This window comes from Carcharhinus amblyrhynchos, chromosome 2 (assembly GCF_965287045.1).
Source record: "Carcharhinus amblyrhynchos chromosome 2, sCarAmb.v2.hapA, whole genome shotgun sequence".
Lineage (NCBI taxonomy): Eukaryota > Metazoa > Chordata > Chondrichthyes > Carcharhiniformes > Carcharhinidae > Carcharhinus > Carcharhinus amblyrhynchos.
In genome coordinates, this window is record NC_137325.1 from 82,699,475 (window position 1) to 82,722,658 (window position 23,184).

A 23,184-nucleotide genomic window follows, 5' to 3' on the forward strand; every position below is an offset into this window, starting at 1 on the left:
CTTGCCAACATTAAATTCCATTTGCCATTTCCTGGCCCATTCGCCCAGCCTATCTAGATCCTTCTGCAGACTCTCCACACCCTCCGCACAATTTGCCTTTCCCCCAATCTTGGTGTCATCAGCAAATTTCGACACCCTGCACTCGGTTCCCTCCTCCAGATCATCTATATAAATGGTAAATAGCTGAGGCCCCAGCACCGACCCCTGGGGCACCCCACTAGTCACCAACTGCCAATCCGAATAGCACCCATTGACCCCCACTCTCTGCCTCCTATTTGACAACCAATCCTCTATCCACGCTAACACCCTACCCCCAACCCCATGTCCCCTGACCTTCTGCAATAACCTCTTGTGAGGTACCTTGTCAAACGCCTTCTGAAAATCCAGAAAGACCACATCCACCGGCTCTCCTCTATCCACTGCCCTAGACACATCCTCATAGAACTCCAGTAAATTTGTCAGACACGACTTCCCTTTAATGAAACCGTGTTGCGTCCGCCCTATCAAGCAATTCCCTTCAAGATGCCTCGCAATTTCCTCCTTAATGACGGATTCTAACATTTTACCTACCACAGACGTTAAACTAACCGGCCTATAATACCCCGCCTTTTGCCTGGCACCCTTCTTAAACAACGGCGTAACATTAGCCGTTTTCCAATCCTCCGGCACTTCCCCGGAATCCAGCGACGTCTGGAAAATAACCACCAAGGCATCCACTATAACCTCCGCCATTTCTTTCAGAACCCTCGGATGCATTCCATCCGGTCCTGGGGACTTGTCCACAATCAGCCCCTCCAGTCTGTCACGCACCACCTCTCTAGTAACAGTAATGTCATTAAGACCCTCCAGTCCTACCACCTTTCCATCGCTAACACCCGGCAAATTATTCACGTCCTCCTCCGTGAAGACAGAAACAAAAAAGTTATTCAAGACCTTAGCCATATCCCCATCCCCTACCACTAGGTCCCCTTTCTCATCCTCTAAAGGACCAACGTTCACCCTAGCCAGCCTCTTCCTTTTTATATATTTATAAAAACTCTTGCTATCCTTTTTTATATTAAGTGCTAGCCCAGCCTCATAGCTTCTCCTACCCTCCTTTATCAACTTCTTTGTCAATCTTTGTTGACATTTAAACCTTTCCCAATACTCTTCTCGCCCACTGCTCTTAGCTACTCTAAATTCCTCCGCTTTTAATTTAACACTTTCCTTCACCTCCTTCGTTATCCACGGCTTATTACCTCTCTTCCTACTTATTTAAATATCATTGTTGGGCTCAGTATGGAATTCTCAGGGCCTGATTGCACGTCTCACACTGAGAGGAGTATTTCTCTCCGGCAGTGTTTAGAGTAGTCCCCACATTCCATGAACTAGTGATAGACCCCACTGGAGTGAAGGGGAGGGCAATCTGGGCTGCCCAAGGGGTTGGGTGGCGGGGGTGTGGTGCCCCTGAGCATGGGCACCCTGGCACTGCCCAAGGGGCAAAGTGTCCATGCCCAGGGGACATTTGGCACTGTCCACTGAACATTGGGCAGCGCCAAGAGGGTATTGTGGGCAGACCCTGGGGCAATCAATGGGAGTGGGAGGTCCCATTTCCACTCTGGAGGGAGGCCAGCAATCAGAGAATGGGGGGGGGGGGGGCGGGGAAGATGGGTGAGGGGGTTGGTGGTGGCCTGCCAGGAGGTCTGCTTCCCATGTGGGGTGGGGTGGGGGGGGGGGGGTGGCATGGTGGCTACCAAGGTGGGATATCGTCACTGTTGGTGGGGGGTGGCTGGAGGTTCCAGTGCCCTGGGACATGGGGGAGGGGGTTGGGGGTTGGGGCTTGCCCAATAATGCTTGAACGGGCTGCGATCGGGCCATGGGGCGGTGGGGGTAGTTTGGAGCGGCAGGACTGAGGGGGTCCTGGGCTGGTCCCTCTGGTGTGAATAGGTCCCATCCCCAGAACTTTTAATGACATTCACGATTGTGGCCTCTGCAGTGCACAGAGTGTAGGAGATTCAAGTCTAAACTCTCACTGAAAAAACAATCGTGAATTACACTGTATTTCCCGCCAATTGAGCACTAGAAATTTTTTGGCAGAATCGTGCCCTAAGAATTCACATCTTAGAAATGTTTAATTGGAAGGATTTTATACCTCACAAACCTGAAAACATTTACCTGAACTATCCTGCAGAATAAAGAACAGTGTATTGTAGAATTGTGTAATGATGCAATGTCCTACATGGTGAAGCATAATGCTTGTGATTGTGTAAGACATATCTTTGTTGTATTGTCTATTTAAATTGGAATTTACTTTTTTGCATGAAATGTCAGTTGTTGATTCATGGTTAATTTGGACTTGTTCTGAGACATGTTTAAAAAAAAGCTACAAAATATTGAATCTTTTTGTTAATTTCTTTGGGGGGTCACAGAATCTCTACAGTGCAGAACGAGGTTACTTGGCCGATCAAGTCTACACCGACCACCCATGTCCTATTCCTGTCAGCCCATGCATTTACCCTGCTAATCCCCTCACACTAGGGACAATTTAGCATGGCCAATTCACCTAATCCGCACATCTTTGGAATGTGAGAGGAAACCAGAGCACCTGGAGGAAACACACACTGACATGGGGAGAACTCTGCATAGACAATGACCCAAGGCTGGAATTGAACCAGGTCCCAGTGCTGTGAGGCAGCAGTGCCACCATGCCACCCATTCAGTAAGTGTTGTTATTTTAGTTATGGTACCCCAAAGGGATAGTAACACAGGGGGGTTAATGAAAGATGTAAGAGCAGTAGAGGATGTATATTAACTGGAGTGCATAGCTTTAACTTAGCTACCCTTACAAGATCATGTAACTTTTTTTCTACGCTTTGTCGCAGTTAGTCTGATGGAGACAACATTGATTATCATTATCATCATCTCCTGCTGACAGTCTGCATCGCTCTCTTATGAAATTTCTTGTTTTCATTGCCTAACAGTGCTGCTCTTCTGGACCTGATGATTGACAAAAAAATGTTGAAGGATGCATTCACAAATCTGGAAACCTCCCAACAAACAATGCCCTGGAGGTTGCTGCTGCTTTAGTATTCTTGCAGAAAAGTGAGTTTTCTCTTTAACTGTTTGGAACGTGAGCGGGAGCTGTGTTTCCTTCTTTTTTGGTGATAGTAATCCTTCCAAGAGTGACTACTCCAAAAACATCCTGCAAGACAATAAAAAGACTGGGAAGAATTTGCAGGATGTTAGAGGCAAATGCTTATTGGCTGGTAATATTCCAGTTCTACCACTAACCAGGCAAATGAAAGGAAAATCATGGTATTGCCCCCCAACAATACAGAGTGAAAAATAGCCAGAATGGTGAGTAATGAGAGTGCAACCAGTAGAATACTAGTGAAACTTTACTTTAGCAAGGAGTCAATGCCCTCTGTAGAGATGTAAAGGAAGATTTAGGAAAAATACAGCATATTTCAAACTTTATATTTTTTTCTCTGGATATACGCTGTAGGGTTCAGGTTGAGCAGGAATACTGTTAATGTAATGAACTGTTTGGACTGTATAGCATTAACCTTGGTTCAGATGATCCTTTTGATCTAAATACATTTTCCTGCCATCCATTGAACTAATAGCTACAGCAAGACGAGCTTACTATGAGATGTGTTTATTGATTGAATGCTTTCCCAGCAAAATTACCATTACATAAATAATTTACAGTTGACTACCTTCTCCAGCTTCACAGAAAATGAATTATGAGATTAAAAGAAAAGCCTTATTCACAATTCTAGGTACTGAAGCTCAATAAATGTATATTATCTACATAACTATGTGATTTTTTTTTAAGCAGTAGCAACTTCAAAAAGTGCCTTTGGTGATTATTTAGTATTAAACTTTCACCGTTCATCACTATGCCTCAAAGTTGTGTGATGAGCAATGGAAAGCTTCTATATAAGCATTTCTGACAAGATTAGATTGTTCTTTGGCCTCAGAAACATTCTACACCCTTATCATTTTGGTAAAATATGTATAAAGGAATAGACAGCTATTGTCTTTCTGACTCTTGATAGAGGCCTCTTTCACTAGATTTTAGATAGTCAATAATTCTCATTGAAATGCTCTGATAGAGAAAATGATTGTAATTACCCTAGAAGTAAAAAGAATAACCAGAGATACAGGACATTTGTGGTAAACAGTGAGGTGGATGATGGCAGACTTCAGAATAACAGAGACAAACTAGTGGAATAGGCAAATGCATGACAGATTAATTTTAAATTTTGAGAAATATGAAGTGTTATACCTTTGAATGAAAAATAAATTGAAACTATTCAAACTAAAATTTTAAAGGCAGTCCAAAAAGAGAGCTCATGGTTTACAAGCATAAATGTTGATAGTGACAGGTCAAGTTAATAAGGCTTTTAAAAAAGTATGGTAATGTAAGGAATGTAAGGAACTACATTACAACAGCGACAAAAAAACCTTTAAAACATTGGCTGTAAAGTGCTGACACAACCATTTGCTTTGAGAACTGGTGGCATTATGTAATTGCAAGTCATTCTATCTTTCTTCACCACGTGCTCTCCAAGGCATTTACATCCTTTCTAAAATGTAATGCCCGGAATTGGATAAAATATTCCAGTTGAAGCCTTATCTATGAAGGTTTTGCTCAACATGAGACAAATTTTCCCATTCCGCCCACCATGAGAATTGTAGCGGGCGACGGGGCACCATGGAAAACCCCGTTGACCGTGGGTGGGATTTTCCAGTTTCAGTATCAGTGCGGCCGGAAAATCCCACCCCTTAATTCCACTTCTAAAGCTTCAGTCACCATACTTTTTTAAAAGCCTTATTAACTTGACCTGTCACTATCAACATTTATGCTTGTAAACCATGAGCTCTCTTTTTGGACTGCCTTTAAAATTTTAGTTTGAATAGTTTCAATTTATTTTTCATTCAAAGGTATAACACTTCATATTTCTCAAAATTTAAAATTAATCTGTCATGCATTTGCCTATTCCACTAGTTTGTCTCTGTTATTCTGAAGTCTGCCATCATCCACCTCACTGTTTACCACAAATGTCCTGTATCTCTGGTTATTCTTTTTACTTCTAGGGTAATTACAATCATTTTCTCTATCAGAGCATTTCAATGAGAATTATTGACTATCTAAAATCTAGTGAAAGAGGCCTCTATCAAGAGTCAGAAAGACAATAGCTGTCTATTCCTTTATACATATTTTACCAAAATGATAAGGGTGTAGAATGTTTCTGAGGCCAAAGAACAATCTAATCTTGTCAGAAATGCTTATATAGAAGCTTTCCATTGCTCATCACACAACTTTGAGGCATAGTGATGAACGGTGAAAGTTTAATACTAAATAATCACCAAAGACACTTTTTGAAGTTGCGCAAGCAACAGTATGACCAGGTAATCCGTTTTTTTTTTGTGATGTTGATTGAGGGATAAATATTGGCCAGGACGCCAATGATAACTCCTTTGTTCTTCTTCAAAATAGTGACTGAATATTTTTAACAGGCCAGAATGGCAACAAGCAGTCATGTGATTACAGGCAGCCTCGACTGCGGATGTGTGGAAGAGGCAGAGTGGGTTTCTTCTTTATTGAAAATTGTGGAGATGACAGTGCCAGCAATTTTTCTAGCTGTGACTTTTGAATCTTAAATAGTTTTTAGCAGAAGCATCTCCCAGGCCATGAATCAGCATTGTAAATATTATTGCACCCACAAACTCAGCAGTTTGCAGGCAGGAGCTCAATTTGTAAGATTTTAATCCTTGCCTCATATTTTCCTGCCTGGTGAGGGGACTGATGGTTAAAATCAAGATCAATAAAGTTCATCCTGGGGACTCTCTTAAACGGTACCCTATCTTTGAGATACTGACTAAGCCAATGTGCTGTTTGAGAATTTCTGTTTTTATTTATTATTCCAATCATTCTTGTGACTTCACCCACATCTGAAATAACAAACCTTTTGTTAGAATCTGCTCCCATGATTGTCTAACTCCTCAAGGCAATAAACTTGAATTTTACAGTGTGTTATACAATATGCTGGGGAAACTAAAAGGCTGCTGAATAGAGGGTAAATGAACATAAAGGATGTGTAACGCACTTTAAAAAGCAACCACACTCCGGTTTGAGACTATGCCAGATTAATCCCTATAGTAAAGTGTTCTAATGAACAGCAAGAATCCATTGAAACAGACTTACAAGGAACAAGCTCTTAATTGTACTGCTGCTACCTCTACCAGGATTCGTATTATGCATTGAATTCCAGGTACAAAATAAAAGATTTGCACTGCCTGTGGGAACCACATGAATAGTTGGCAAGATTATCCGAGCTTTTGAGAAAACGCAAAATGTTGTGTGTTTCTTACAGAATCTGGGTGGTCATTATGAATTTGGTATGCACACCACAATTCTTGTGGTTTAGTCAGCAGGAATTTGGAATTATTTAACAGAAAAAGAAGAGGAAAAACATCAGGAGTCAGGGCAGCAAAGAACAGGAGAAGAACAAAAGTGGTAGAGGAAAAAAAAGAAGAAATGCCAAAATAACAGAAGTAAAATAAACAGAAGCAAAATACTGAAGCCACAGAGAAAAAGAAACACCAAATCACAAGGATGGAAGAAAAAGAAAGAATAAGCCTGAAACCCAGGAGTTTAACCTGTAATTTGATGCAAGGAAGATGGCGAAGGAAGCGACTTCTTACCCCCCTCCCTTCCTCCTGCCCTGTGATCGAGTTCCACAGCTCAATATCTCCATTGAGGAATCGCATGCATGGATAGGCATACAAACATGAAGGCATTTACCAACAAACTAAGAACACATAAGTATTGAAGTATAATTTTAGATATAAGGAAATAGCTTGTACGTTTAGAAAAAGAAATTGAGCCGTGAATAGAGCGCATTTCAGAAGTTTCACCTTCCTAGGCAGGCTCAGAAACTTCAAATAAAAGTTGTGTGAGTACACTGGGGCTGAATGCCCAGCTGTACAGAATGGAACCCACCCCAACAAGAAATTGCCATCTCCTCTCAGTCGGAAGACTTCAAAAGGGCCTGCAGCTACTGACGCAGAGAAAGGGAAAAATCCCTGCTGTAGAGTGGAGTGCTGCAGTGATTTAAAATCCTACCAGGTGACTGGGATGCATGGAGGTTAAAGTGATGTGGTCACTTCAAAAGATCTTCATAGCTGACAGGCACAAATGCAGATGTTGATCAGAGCTGCCCGATTTCACCCATGCCAGGGATGATTTTCAAGTCTGCCAGGGCTAGAAGGGCAATCCAACCACAAGATCTCCATTCCGGGGTAGAGTGGTGAGGGCACTGCCCTCCCCTCCTTCCCTCCCCACCCCCTCCAGGAACCTTGGGAAATCTTTCCTCTGGCTGCAGTAGAGGGCACATGGATACTGGACTTCAGGGCCCAATGTGCCAGGCCAGAGTATCAGGGCAGTGTACCTTTGGCACTGCCAAGGCACATGGCCTGAATGTGGGTCTGAAGGGAGGGTGGCTAAGGAGGATCTGAGGGAGGGGAGTCTGAGTGGGGGTATGAAGGGGAGGGGCCTCAGAGGAACTCTGAGGAGGTTTGGGTCAGCTGATCCACTTTGCTGAAGTGGTGTTCCCTTGGACCCTTGGTGGCTCAGCACGCCATATTGGTGATGACTAGCATCGCCATTTCTCACTGGAGAGGCGGGTGCATGTGGCGAGCCGGTGAACGAGCCGTCAAACCCACTAACTTTATTCCAATTAACATATAGGTTGCCACCCAGTATGTAGCACATTCCTAAAAATGTCCCATTGTTTTGTCTTTGGAAATCCTATGGCTGCTGCCTAGATATTAAAAGTTATTGTTTTTTTTCTTGCTTTATTTGCTTTCCAAGTATTTGGTTGCTGGCATTCGCTTTGTTTGTTTGTGTGTCAGATGAAAAGTGAAGCTGGATTTAGTGTCCTAGTTGTACTGGCAGCTCTGAGAGGAATTTGAATCCTTGCCAGTTGTTTAAGGGCAAACATATTTCTATGATTGATTCAAATAAATGGCAGTGACTGGTATCATTTTTATCATAGCAAGCTTTTTTTCTTTATTTCTGCTAGAAAATTTTATCAGGAGGTAGGAAACACTGAGAAACTATTTCACAATGATGACCAAAGTGATTGTTGAAGGAGTTATAATGAAGTTACTTTGTTCAGCCACAAAATTAAATATTATCATTACCCTGATTCTGCCACTTTGCCCCGAAATTGGGCTTGTACAATAGGCATCAGCTCCTCTCATTTGTCTCCCTTTCAAAGTCAATCATGTCTTACATTCCCTTACATCAGGAATTGAATTGAGTTTCTGGCAGTATAATAGCGTCTGGCAAACCAGCAAACTTCATCTTTGTAAGAAGCAAAGATATTCCATTTGATATCCTTGGCATATGGGTCTGTGACAGGATCCCAGAGATCCCTTGAGAATATCAGATTTCTATCCTTCTGCAAGCAGGATATATTATGCTTGTGAGCATAGTGTGTTAGGTGTTTTGAATTGTGTAAATTTTATGCTTTCATTTCTGATCTGTACATCAATATGAAAAGTCTGTCTTTCCAAAGCACTTGATGATTCCAAGCTGATTCTGCCAGTTTCTGTGGTATCCTTTTTGGGACACAACTACTTCATAGGGAACTTGGTTGAAACTGGGAGATTTCTACACTGAGAGTTTCCTTGTTGCCAACCAGACATCCCAAATAATTGACAATTCAAAGTTTGAAGCTTGGGTCATACCCTGCACTCCTGAAGATTTTGAATGTGTTTGATTCATTTTTGATCTTCATTAAAATCTCAAGTAAATGTGAAGGAAATGTAAGAGCGCTCCAACTCCTGTTGACTCTGGCTGCTCCTATAATATATGTAAACACTAGGTTGTGCATAGGTGGACAATTTAGGAGTAAAAATCATTTAAACCATTATTGTTAAGCTAAGTGGTTCAGGCGCAAACTTGTTACCACTTTGCAAGTATGTAAGGCATTTGGAAGGCATCAGATCACGTAAGTGAGGAGGTTAACATGTTTGCTTTGTATGTTCCTTATATATTGTTAATACATAGGGGTCATTGTTCATCTGAAGTAACATCTATGGATTTTATTTTTAACCCGCTTTTTAAATAGTTCAGTTCTGCTACTTGGAACATTTTACAGGATAATAACTGTGAGAAACGACGCATAATTGATTTATGACTGTTAAGGTGCCTGAGGGTCTGGGTTCAGCAGTTGTATGTTGTATTAATTGGATTGTGTGTAATTAAGTCTTTTTTATCAGATTTGAAGAGATGTCTGAAATATAGCTTACATAGATTGACACCAGGTGGGATTCTCCAGCCTCGTAACATGGCTGATAGGAATCCTGCAGAATGGGGCTGGCAGGAATCTGCAGAATAGGGCATTAATCAAAAATCGGGATTCCTGATAGGCATCAAGACAATAAAAATTCACCCGTCCTGTGCTGCCGACCCCAATCAGCTCCTGCGATAGGTGACAATCCAATAAATAGATAAACTTGCTAATTGTAACACAATTAGTGGGTTTGATATCCCATGCACCAGCCCCCCACCGTACACCCAGCCTCCCAGCCGGAATGGTACTGGTTGGGCTTTGGTGTCGCTAATCCCAATTGGGGAGCTAGCAACTGGGATTGCTAGCTGGACCCTGTGGGTCCAGGGGAGTACCACCAACCCTTCAAAAACCCCACTACTCAATTATGGGTCACCTTGTCCCACAACACGCAGGCGTGAGGATGGTCTGACCTGACCCCAGCCCCTCCTCAACTCTCACCCTCCCTCCTTGGAAGCCCTACTCGTTTCCCTCAGACCCCCACTCAGGCCCCCCATTCAGCCAATGGCAAACTGCCCCTTGGCACCCTGACACTGACACCCTAGCCTGGCACTTGGGTTCCAAGTGCGTCAAGAAGGTAGGTCCAATGGCTATTTGTCCCTCTGCCACTGCCAGGCTGTTGAGAAAGAGTCCTTCAAGGCTCTGGGCTGGGGTTGATCTTGCCACTGTCCCCTGGGATGAGGATATTGTGGCTCAACTGCCTCTTCCAGGCCTGGCAAACTTGAAGATCAGCTCTGGCATTTGGATTTCATGCACCCCTGTGATCAACATCTTCATTCCTGCCTGTCAGCTGTGAAAAGTTTGAAGTGGCCAGGTCACCTTAATCTCCGTGCCCACTGGTCATCTGGCCCTTTTTAAAGGTTGTCCCAATGTCTGAACAGCAGGGCTGGTTGGCGGGTTCCCCAAAATGACCACATTTAGCAGCATGGGAAACTAGCTGTTTTATTTTTCCTTTATAATTTTTATAACATTTTCTACATTGTATTTGTACTAATATTTTCTCACGGGATAAATCCTGCTAAGGTCTCAGGTTTTACTTGTGCTGTTAAAATGTTACAATATCATGTTTCCCTGCAAAAACAGAGAATGAGGGGAGACCTAATAGAGGTGTAAAAAATTATGAAGGGTATAGATAGGGTGAACAGTGGGAAGCTTTTTCCCAGGTCGGAGGTGATGATCACGAGAGGTCACAGGCTCAAGGTGAGAGGGGTGAGGTATAACTCAGATATCAGAGGGATGTTTTTTACACAGAGGGTGGTGGGGGCCTGGAATGCACTGCCAGGTGGGGTGGTGGAGGCGACATACTGGGATCATTTAAGACTTACCTGGATAGTCACATGAGCAGACTGGGAATGGAGGGATACAAACAAATGGTCTAGTGGACCAATGAGCAGCACAGGCTTGGAGGGCCGAAGGGCCTGTTTCTTGTGCTGTACTGTTCTTTGTTCTTTTAGACACTAAGACCAGCATGTACATTCTCTGCTCTTGAACAGCTAACCTTGGCAGTGACCACTAACTCGTGTACAGTGCATGATCAGAGGCCAGAACCTCTGCAAATGTGTGAAATTAACCAATGAATGTAAATGGGTGTTCTCTGAAATAATGTATAATAATGACTGTAAGAGAGAGGACAATAGGAGGAAAGGAGGTCATTAAGGAGGAAATTGCGAGGCATCTTGAAGGGAATTGCTTGATAGGGCGGACGCAACACGGTTTCATTAAAGGGAAGTCGTGTCTGACAAATTTACTGGAGTTCTATGAGGATGTGTCTAGGGCAGTGGATAGAGGAGAGCCGGTGGATGTGGTCTTTCTGGATTTTCAGAAGGCGTTTGACAAGGTACCTCACAAGAGGTTATTGCAGAAGGTCAGGGGGCATGGAGTTGGGGGTAGGGTGTTAGCGTGGATAGAGGATTGGTTGTCAAATAGGAGGCAGAGAGTGGGGGTCAATGGGTGCTATTCGGATTGGCGGTTGGTGACTAGTGGGGTGCCCCAGGGGTCGGTGCTGGGGCCTCAGCTATTTACCATTTATATAGATGATCTGGAGGAGGGAACCGAGTGCAGGGTGTCGAAATTTGCTGATGACACCAAGATTGGGGGAAAGGCAAATTGTGCGGAGGGTGTGGAGAGTCTGCAGAAGGATCTAGATAGGCTGGGCGAATGGGCCAGGAAATGGCAAATGGAATTTAATGTTGGCAAGTGTGAGGTGGTCCACTTTGGTAGGAAGAATGGTAGGAAGGACTATTACTTACGTGGCGAAAAACTGCAGCAGGCGACGGTGCAGAGGGACCTCAGGGTCCTTGTGCATGAGTCGCAAAAACCCAGCTTGCAGGTGCAGCAGGTGGTCAGGAAGGCAAATGGGATGCTGGCCTTCATAGCGAGGGGGATTGAATATAAAAGTAGGGAGGTCTTGCTGCAGCTGTATAGGGCATTGGTGAGGCCGCAGCTGGAGTACTGTGTGCAGTTTTGGGCGCCGCACCTGCGCAAGGATATTTTGGCCCTGGAGGGAGTGCAGAGGAGGTTTACTAGGCTGATACCGGAGTTGAGGGGATTGAGCTATGAGGAGAGGCTGAATAAACTAGGCTTGTACTCGTTAGAGTTTAGAAGAATGAGGGGAGATCTCATTGAGACGTATAAGATGATGAATGGGATGGATAGGATAGAGGTGGAGAGACTCTTCCCGCTCAAAAAAGACAGTAGGACTAGGGGGCACAGCCTCAAGATAAAGGGGAGGCGGTTTAGAACGGAGTTGAGGAGGAACTTCTTCACTCAAAGGGTGGTGAATCTCTGGAATTCTCTGCCCGTTGAAGTGGTGGAGGCTGCCTCGCTAAATATTTTTAAGAAGCGGGTTGATGGGTTCTTGATAAGAGAGGGGATTAAGGGTTATGGGGAGAGGGCGGGAAAGTGGAACTGAGCCACGACAGATCAGCCATGATCTTATTGAATGGCGGGGCAGGCTCGAAGGGCTGGATGGCCTACTCCTGCTCCTATTTCTTATGTTCTTATGAGACTGTAAACATCATACAAGGAAGAAGGAATTGCTAATAAACTCATACACTTGTACCAGACCACGAGATGTTGGCAAATTCTTGAACCTAACAGCAGCTTTCAAGTGGGTGAACCCCACCTGACGGACGCTGCCAGCACCAATGGGAGATGCTCCTGTTTTCTTACTGGTGTGGGCATTTAACCTGAAAAAGGGAGAATTTCACCCGCCGCCTTTAAACAAAAGCCATACATTGTTTCAATTGATTAACCATGTCTGTAGGGTAGAACACTGGAAGGAAATCTTTCCCTGTCTTTTGACATCGTGGTAGGAAGTATTATTAACATTTATTCCTAATGGCTCTAATTTCAGGCTTGGGTTAAAATATGTTGAAGAGAATGTGACATTGTTTGGATACAGAGTAGTTACAAAGAAAATGTCATTAGTTCACAATGGAATGTAAAAGGACCCAGGGAGCAAGGGATGGACATTTGCCTCCAGTCCTCATGACTCTAGCTACAGAGCTGGAATGATACTAGATGATCTGCACTCTGAGCCAAAGGAAGAAGTGAATTTGAACTATTTCCAAATAAGGGATTCCAGAATAATGAGAAGTGGGAACAAAAGTTGGAAAACGTGAGTCTTTGCTGGCACAGTTTTACCACGGTCCCTGTGGTATGATTCTTCTGGACACAATTCAACGTTACTTCGGAGAAAGAAGAAGAGAAAGCCTTTGCCTGTTTTGCCATTGCTTATGGAATCCAAGGAAACTGAGACAAGAGACTTCCATGTTTTCTTCACTGTTGTTTATTAAACATTTGTAAAATCTTGCCTAATAACTTCAGCTTGATTCGTAAATAGTAGTTATTCATACTTTGTTCGGTCAGGCACAACTGAGGACTCTAGCATTAGAAGTTAAGAATTTGAAACGTTTTATTATTGAGATTTTAATTAAAAAGGTTTTATAATTCCAAATCCTGGAATCATACAGTTTGGTGAGCTGGGGGCTGCAGCTCCTCCTCCTGGTCCACAAGAGTTTCATCCAAAAGTTCTTACCTCCCTCTAGCTGCCAGTTTCTCAGGGAAGAGGGAATCCAACCAGCCAGTATCAATGCTGCAACACAGATGAAATCTGAGTCATATAGCCTGAGTAAAATTATTAATTGAGGGACTTATCCTGAAATCAAATGCTCATCTGCTCAGAATCGGGCAGATGTTTGAGATTGCGCTTTTTTTACATTTGAAGTTTCAATTCATCCCAAATCACTTGTGGGCTGATAAATTTCCCCTGTTGAAACCTCCTTATCTGGCTAGACCTTCCTCTACTTGCTTGATCCAGATCACTGCACTGGTGCAGTAGCTCTTATTTACCAAATCGCACCATAATCTGTCCCCTTACTCTTCCTTTGAACTCCATTCCACCTCATTCATCTCTCATTTAAAATCCTTATTCTCCAACGCCCTTCCTAGTAGGTAAAAATATTATCACATTTCCAGCCCTGTACAGACATGAAGGGGGATCAGGAATTTGAATTCGATGATCAGCCGTGATCAAAGTGAATGGCTAAGCAGGCTCGAAGAGCCAAATGCCTACTCTTGCTTCTAATTTCTATACCATGAATTTTCAGTTAAGTTAGCTGCCACAGATCATGTGACTTTCGGCATTTGGATGACAGACAGTATCAAGCCTCTGGTGAATACCTAATTAAAATGAACACAGATCAAGGTCTTCACAGCCATTTGTGGAATTCACACTTTTTTTTAAGGTTTGGCCAACACATAAAATAGGTTGTCCTGGACTAGTTCATTATGTATGAAGTCTTGCTGAATTCAGCCTCTTCAACTGGTGGTTTGTCCTTTTCTACAGTAGATAGCTCACACCCCATTGTCTACACAAGTTCAACCCCTTCTGTCCCTTGATCAAGACTTACACCTTCACATGTACCTTTTCAGTTGCTGTACTTTTTGACTGCGCTAGCAAGACAAGATATCCTTCTTTGGTTGATATCCAACTTTTTGGTTGCTGATTCAATCACCTTGGTTTCTGCTGTCTATCTTTGGGCAATGTAATGGGGATCCATGTCCTCTTTAGTTATATATCACTGGAAGAGGCTCTTTAGTGCAAAATTCCTTTCATCCTCCAGTATTCTTTGTCTGTCCACTATATCCTTGATTTCCTGGTGGAGTCAGGTGGTGGGCTCCCTATGTTGATCCCCCTCAATCTCTGTGCGATCTAGCACCACTCAAATAGTTTCTGCATCCTGGTCCTTTGCATGTAGGTCTACCCCGTGCTCTTCCCCCAGTTTTTTAAGCTGCTTCTTATGTTCCTAATCCTTCCTCTCAATTATCTCCTCTGCTTTCTTCCGACACCTCTTGAACCAACTTTTTGTCCTTCCATTACTGTATTTGCTGGCAAAGTTTTTCCACTAATCCGTTCTTTTGTTTGTGCAACATCCGAGCTTCCTTCTCACACTTGGCATGAGTTCCCAGCACTTCCTTCTCATGCTGCAGCTTCACATTGCAGATATTCTCCTTGTGTTGAGTTTTCTCCTGCAGCATCTCAATGGTCATCTCACCCAGCGTGGCCTTCTGTTTATCAGTCAATTTCCAAGCTTCTTCTAGGGTGCCTCCAGTCTCCAGTAACTTTGTTTTAAGAGATGCAATCTCATCAGAATGGCTCTGCTTGTGGGTTGCACAGGCAGATTGGATACTCAGGTTTTGGCGGTTCACTTCGCAACTTCAGTGCCCAATGCTTGTAACTTCTACATCAGTTTATCCCTCTTGCTCTTTAAATCTTCTGTGTCCAACTGATTACCTTTTAAAGCCTGAATCTATTGAGTGAGTAACTCCAGTTCAGTCTCCTCCTTAGCCAATAATGTCTTGTACTACATGAAAAAGAAGCTTTCCAATTGTTGATCCTCTCAGACTCTTCTTTCAGCGCGACCACTTGCTTCAACACTCTCTCACTTGGCTCCTATTTCCATCTCAAGAGTGAGCAGTGTCTGCTTTTATCCTCAGAGCTTCACTGAAAGCCTCTACCTTTGAGCTGAGATACAAACTCTCCCTTTGCTTGGCAAATTGTTGGCCAGCTGGCACCTCAGTTTTTTTTTTCTCCTCCAGATTGGCACCATTTTGCATCAAGAAGTTGCTCAGCTTCATGATCTTCTTGTTTAAGGCATCCAGCTGTCCAGTCAGCCTTTCCTCCTGAACCTCTGCAGCTTACTCCAACAGTTCTTCCTGATCAACCAGTTGCTGGAAGGACTACTGGAGGCTGCTGACAGTCCCAGTGAGCCTAGACTGGCTTCTGATTAACCAAACCTCTCCATGGGCTCGCCACTGCCTATCTTTGTAATGTCCTCCAACTCTACAAGTCTCATTTCATTCTCTCCTTTTGAGCTTCCCTGATCTTAAGTGGTCCACAACTGGCAGCTACATCTTCAATTGCCTGTAGATGGCACGATAGCACAGTGGTTAGCACTTTGCCTCACAGCGCCAGGGACCCAGGTTCAATTCCTAGCTTGGGTCACTCTCTGTGCGGAGTTTGCACATTCGCCCCCTTGTCAGCATGGGTTTCTTCTGGGCACTCTGGTTTCCTCTCACAGTCCAAAAAATGTGCTGCTTTGGTGCATTGCCCATGTTAAATTCTCTCTGAGTACCCGAACAGGTGCCGGAGTGTGGCAACAAGGGGAATTTTCACAGTAACTTCATTGCAGTGTTAATGTAATCATACATGCGACACTAATAAATAAACTAATCTTTAAGCTCTGAAACTTCCTCAGCTTTCTGCCTTTCCTCCTTGCCTTTGTCCTATAAGATACTACTTGAAACCTATCTCTTTGAACTTTTGGTCCATAGTTTGATGATATAAAGTTGAGGGAATAGAAGTTGGGTTCCTTGGAAAAGTTGAACTCAGAGAGGATATGAGGGGAGATTGGAGAGAATCAAGAGAAATATGTGAATTCAGGACTAGGGCAGGGGGAACCTTGAAAGAAAATTTGGTGTGAATGGATGAATGGAGAAGGCAAAAGCAGGTAATCAGATATTAAGGTAATGCTGTATGGAATTTCACTTTAAAAAAACCCCACTAATTGCAATAAGCTTGGATTCTGATTACCACCATAATTAATACAGAGTCTATGAATGCTAATTTATGGTGATATTCTGAATGACTTGTGTAATTATTGTTACACATTTAAGTAATTCTGTCCACTAACAATCTGCACTGAAACTGCAAGAGAAACTAAACAACATCTATCCGGTACTTGGACATCTAGTAATTTACCTTAAATTGGGGTTTTAAATTCAATGATTAGTTGCTCATTCATGATTCTTTGTCTGATTTCTGCTTTATTGGTTTGGGGAGAAAGGATTAATTCATTTGTTTTACATCTTGTGGGAATCAAAATCAAGGGAAGACAATTTCAAATTCAATCTAAACTGGTCATGTTGAGGGTTCTGTCAAAATGTCATTGGCTTAAAGGATTAATTCTCTTTCTCAATGCACAGATGCTACTGGAACCACTGAGTGTTTTCCTGTTTTTATTATTCACAATAATCCCTCTTTAAGTAGCCTCTTGAATCAGTCAAGGAAACCATTTCAGAGAGGCAAACCAAACATCGGAGAAGAGGCTTGCCTGAAGTTGAAAAACTCTGTGAGTGACCTGATTTCAATGTGTGCTTCATGCGGTCTGACGTACTGCCCCATCAGTGCCCTAAGATCACCCTCAGAGCATTTGCCCTACTGCAGATAAGACATGTCACCTTGTGTGTTTAGTCTTGAGTCCAACATCGGTCAGGCAACACGTTGTACAACAATATGGAATGTAGCAAATTTGTCTTTCAGAATAACCATAAAAACAGTGAAATCTTGTGAAAAAAAGATGCTGACAATCCCTTTGAGTTTTAATGAGAAATGTTCTACCATCCATTTAAAAAAAGAACAAGTGACATACTTATCTGCAACAAGAGAATAAATGACAAGTATGATTATCTCAGGGTCATTAGTTTTACAGCTAAAAATACATTGAAAGATTTGAAGAATTTTGCTGGTTAAATGTAAGTGCCGTTTCTGAGGCAGGTCTTTCATGTTATTTTCACTAGAGAAGATGGGAAAGAGTACTAATAACTGAAAAGTGAATGATGGAGGTTGAGAATAATGGTAAAATCACAAAGAACAAGATGAAAAATGGAGAATATACTGTTATTACAGATGATTCTTATTACTGAAAGGCCAAAGAGTCAACATTGTCGCATTACATTTGGTATTGAATTGCATTTTATTGTACTTTACCTTTGATTTTTATTCATTTGTCCCTAGGCTGCAAAAAAATGTTCCTGTAGGAACACAGAACAGTGTCTTTCATTGCTGGCAAGGGTGTTGCCAGCCAGCTGAAGAGCACGCTGTCATTCTTTTAGAAAAACCAATTAAACTAAATTAAATAAACTGAGGGACAAGGCAAGAAGGGCCGCCCTCTTAAAGGGGGACCATCTGAAACAAAAACAAAGCAGAAGTGAAACTTAAAGCATCAAATCCAAAGCTGATTGAAGGAGTCAACAACACACTCCTGTCCCTGCGGTGCTTTGCTGATGACACCAAGATTGGGGGAAAGGCAAATTGTGCGGAGGGTGTGGAGAGTCTGCAGAAGGATCTAGATAGGCTGGGCGAATGGGCCAGGAAATGGCAAATGGAATTTAATGTTGGCAAGTGTGAGGTGGTCCACTTTGGTAGGAAGAATGGTAGGAAGGACTATTACTTACGTGGCGAAAAACTGCAGCAGGCGACGGTGCAGAGGGACCTCGGGGTCCTTGTGCATGAGTCGCAAAAACCCAGCTTGCAGGTCTAGCAGGTGGTCAGGAAGGCGAATGGGATGCTGGCCTTCATAGCGAGGGGGATTGAATATAAAAGTAGGGAGGTCTTGCTGCAGCTGTATAGGGCATTGGTGAGGCCGCAGCTGGAGTACTGTGTGCAGTTTTGGGCGCCGCACCTGCGCAAGGATATTTTGGCCCTGGAGGGAGTGCAGAGGAGGTTTACTAGGCTGATACCGGAGTTGAGGGGTTTGAGCTATGAGGAGAGGCTGAATAAACTAGGCTTGTACTCGTTAGAGTTTAGAAGAATGAGGGGAGATCTCATTGAGACGTATAAGATGATGAATGGGATGGATAGGATAGAGGTGGAAAGACTCTTCCCGCTCAAAAAAGACAGTAGGACTAGGGGGCACAGCCTCAAGATAAAGGGGGGGCGGTTCAGAACGGAGTTGAGGAGGAACTTCTTCACTCAAAGGGTGGTGAATCTCTGGAATTCTCTGCCCGTTGAAGTGGTGGAGGCTGCCTCGCTAAATATTTTTAAGAAGCGGGTTGATGGGTTTTTGATAAGAGAGGGGATTAAGGGTTATGGGGAGAGGGCGGGAAAGTGGAACTGAGCCACGACAGATCAGCCATGATCTTATTGAATGGCGGGGCAGGCTCGAAGGGCCAGATGGCCTACTCCTGCTCCTATTTCTTATGTTCTTATGTTCTTATTAAGTACAGAAGGCCTCAATGGTGCCTGTGGACAATGCATGCTCCCTCTCCAGGGACATGTGGCCACAAATAGAGGCACGGTAGAGGGGCAGACAGCCAGGTCAGACTACCCCCTCAGTTGCTCGCTGCCTGGACCTATTGAAGACAATATTGGTTAGGCCCAGGAACAGGTTGGCGAGGGGATCCTCCTCCTTCCTCACCCGCCTCTGCTCTGGATGTCTGCAGATCAGGAGTGTGGGGCTAAAGTGCAAACAGAACAGTAATAAAAGATTTTTTTAAAGTAATTAGAAAGTGCAGCCCAAAATAATTAACATACTCATAGTCCATGGGCTCCACAAGACCGCAAAAAGGGCAGGTTTCTTGACAGCCAGTGAACCAGCACTAATCTGTGGCTGTATGACGCTACTGCATGCAACACCCTCTAACCCAAGTCCCCAATTTTAAGGGGAGACTCGTGCTGCCTATTCTTTGGAAGGCAGGCCGGATATTAGGTCAATGAAGCAAATCTGATCTGAAGGTGATGGCTCATGTGATTCACAGCGCCCATCGAGGAGGCTGTGGCTGCTATCAGAACAGCATCCTTCAGGATGCAAGAGAAAGCTAAGTAATGGAGGGAGGGGTGGTTTCTCAGGGTGGGGATTGAAAGAGGATCAGAAACTTCCAAAGTAAGAATGGGGCGGTGGCTGTCAGTGGTCACTCATTACACCATGTCCTCGATTGTACACATATTACCACAGACCAAGGAATAACCCTCCCCCCTCCCTCTCACCAGTTGATGTACAACACACACAGTTTAACCAGTCACACAGGCAGCATGTCAGCAGGTCTGTCTGGAGCTGAGAAAATTTCAATGGAGATGAAAAAGTTCCTCAAGTTGTTGTTAATTGTTCACTTTAAGGCTCTCAAATGGAGGTGGGGTGGAAAAGTCCACCATGGGCGTTTCCACCTTGAAGTTAATTCTAGCGAAGGTAGGAGGCATCAGGTATCAGTCCGAATGTTAACTCACCAAATTTGCAGACATACCTCCCACCTCCTTCTTCACCTTTGGCGAGAGTAGAAGATTCCACCCATGTTGACAATCTCTTTTAAATCCCATCTTTAAATTCAAAAATTAACATTTCACCTTAATTTTAGTTTCTTTGTTAACTTTCTTATTAATTTGACAGTTCATCATATGTAGCAACTTTGCCTGCATATTATTGTCACCCAAGATGACAGGTGATTGACTTGCTCTTCAATGTCTATGCTCCTTTAAGCTGACCACTTTGGCTTATGAGCAAGTTCTGGAAGGGAAGGAGATGGATTGATTGGTCATTCAACTGAAACAGTGGGCAAGATTTTGGGCCCTGCTGACATATGGAATGGAGGCTGAAGGAGCCTGAAAATTACAAGACCAGCCTGTGTATCTGCCTCCTAACCCTGCTCTCGATGTCAGATATTTTCTGGGGGTCTGGGAATGTCACCTTTATTCATGATAACTGTGGCAATATTGTTCATTAAGATCCTTGTTGAGTAGGGTTCAAGGAATTGGAATTTTCCAGTTGGCCTCTAGTTTCACAACACAATGGGAGGGAAGCTCAACTGCCTGACAAGGGCACCCAAAGACATGCTGCGCTGCTTCTGTGCCCTACAGGCCTTCACTGCCTTCTTGGATAGAGTGGACAACTGCACATGCCCTGTAGAGTGGCTCTCCCATGCCTAACAATAGTTGCTTGGCTGCCTTTTGTGGTTTTTAATTAATGTTTTTAAAAAATTGTTTGAAGGGCAACTTCTTTTTGAATCTATTTGTCAGTGAACTATCTTGTACAGCAGCTGGTTAATCAGTTTTCCACTGGAGGCGGATTCAGGACCTGAAAGCAATCTAAATTCTTGTTTTCCATCTCCATGGTTAGCCTGTTATTTCTGATTCTCTCTTAGTAGTCAGAGTATTTTGCTTTCAAAAGACCATTATTTCATGTTTCCTCACTGACTGCTCAGCCAAGTAGGCTACTTTATCCAGAAAGGTAGGATCGTATGAGTTGTGTCAACATCTGATATTGTTAGTGCTCAAAATGATAAACTGACAGGTACACAAACATTGGATCTCCTACTGATCTGAATTTGCGTAACTTATTAATTTGGTAGCAACCATTTGAATTGAAACAAAACCCATTTCCAGTGGAGTTCTTCTATGTAGTGCTGACATCGGAGATTGGAATTGGTTGTAGGGTATTCTTGCAATATGTGTGGCAATGTTGTCTAGAGATCATTATCATTACTGAGAGAGAGAAACAGCACAAAGAAGGGTGGAGAATCAAGTGGGAAGGAAGAGCAGTTTCAAAGAGAGAAACAGCATGGAGAGAAAAGGGCAAGAAGAGAAGTGGGGCGAGAGGAGAAGCAGTGGGGCAAAAAGAGCAGCACAAGCAGGGGCAAGAGAAGCAGTGGTGTGTGAGGAGCAGTGGGGTGATAGGAGTAGCAATGGGGCAAGACTACAAGGTACAAGAGAGAAAAAATGAGTTCACCCTTTAAAGGAGAGGTCAGTGACAGGCAGCAGATGCTCAGTGTGTGATGTGTGTTTATTAGTGTCCATCTTACAGCAGAGCCTGCTCTCCATTTGTCTCAGACTTCCCTGTCACTGAGCCAAGAGCTCCCTCCGCTTGGACTATGCTGCTTGGTGGCATTGACCACCCCACGTTTAAAAATCCACACACACAGGCATTGTCCATCTCAACCCCACCCCACCCACCCACCCAAATAAATTTCAGGGCCTGAAACATCAGGACTCTTATGGACATCCCCAACAACAACATGCCTGAATGTCACACAGCCATCATAGGCCAGAAACATTGACATTGGCACACTGAGTGAGACATAACTGGCAGAAGAAGATGTGGAGATGCTGGCGTTGGACTGCGGTAAACACAGTAAGAAGTCACACGGGTTAAAGTCCAACAGGTTTATTTGGTAGCAAAATTTTGCCTCCAAATAAACCTGTTGGATTTTGACCTGGGGTTGTGAGACTTCTTACTGTGTCAGGAGAAGGCCAGCTTAAAGAACAAGGTGGTGGATACACCTTCTTCTGGAATGGCAAAGCAGAAGAAGAATGTTCTCTCCATGGGGTTAGCTTCGTCGTATAAAAGGAAATTGGTCGGACAGTCCAGCTTCTCCCTCCTGATCACATCTGTCACCTCTTATTGAACATATATATTGCACGAGCAAACCAATCATTTGTCACCTCCTGCAATACTTAAATGGGTGTTGCACAATAATGTTAAGCAGGGTCAGGTCCTGGGAATGGTCCGAATACTGGGATCTTAACATTCTTGGCAAAATCTAGCTCTTCCCTTCTTCAGAACTTAGAATCTCCACAGTACAGAAAGACGCCATTTGGCCCATCAAGTCTGCACTGACTACAATCCCACCCAGGCCCTACCCCTATATCCCTACATATTTACCCACTAATCCTCTAACTTATGCACCTCAGAACACTAAGGGCAATTTTAGCATGGCCAATCAATCTAACCCACACATCTTTGGATTGTGGGAGGAAACTGGAGTACCTGGAGGAAACCCACGCAGACACGAGGAGAATGTGCAAACTCCACACCGACAATGACCCAAGCCAGGAATCGAACCCAGGTCCCTGGAGCTGTGAAGCAGCAGTGCTAACCACTGTGCTACCATGCCACCCAAATCCAAATAATGTAACCCTAGAAAGTGAGGGCCACTAGAACAATATAATTATTAACATTGCACCATGCACTATTAGAGGCATATCTATATGGAGTTGAATTTTGATTTAATGCAGATTTTTGTGATAGGATCCTTGGTGGCTACATGATGACTCCCCTTTTGAGGGCATCATATGCAGCATATGATATACTATGATCATCTTAAAAAGCTTTAGCAATGCTTTACTTCATGCTTCTGTTTTATCGGTATCGTTTAGTTGCACATGCTTCATCCTTTTTCCTGTCAGCCATGATTGGTGAATTTTAGATAGACACCATGAACCATGGCTGAAGATAGTTTCTTGCTTCACCAAGATGCATCCATTTACTCTCGATATTCCATGGTGACACTACGAATAGTATAGAGTAAATGTAATGCAGCAGCTTGCAGGGTACCTGGTATCCAACTAATATATTGGTCACATAACTCATTTCTTACTGATACAAATCTTGGCACTTTTCAATAGAGCCTTGTGGGTTCCATATTTGAAATGCAGTCACCTGGGAAAAATGAATCCTCATCAGCTCCCAATAAATTTCCTTCATCCTCTCTGGTAAACAAGGCGTTAGGTACCTGGTGTGTGTCGTGGTGCTTTGCACACTAGTTGATCCAATGGATGCTACCT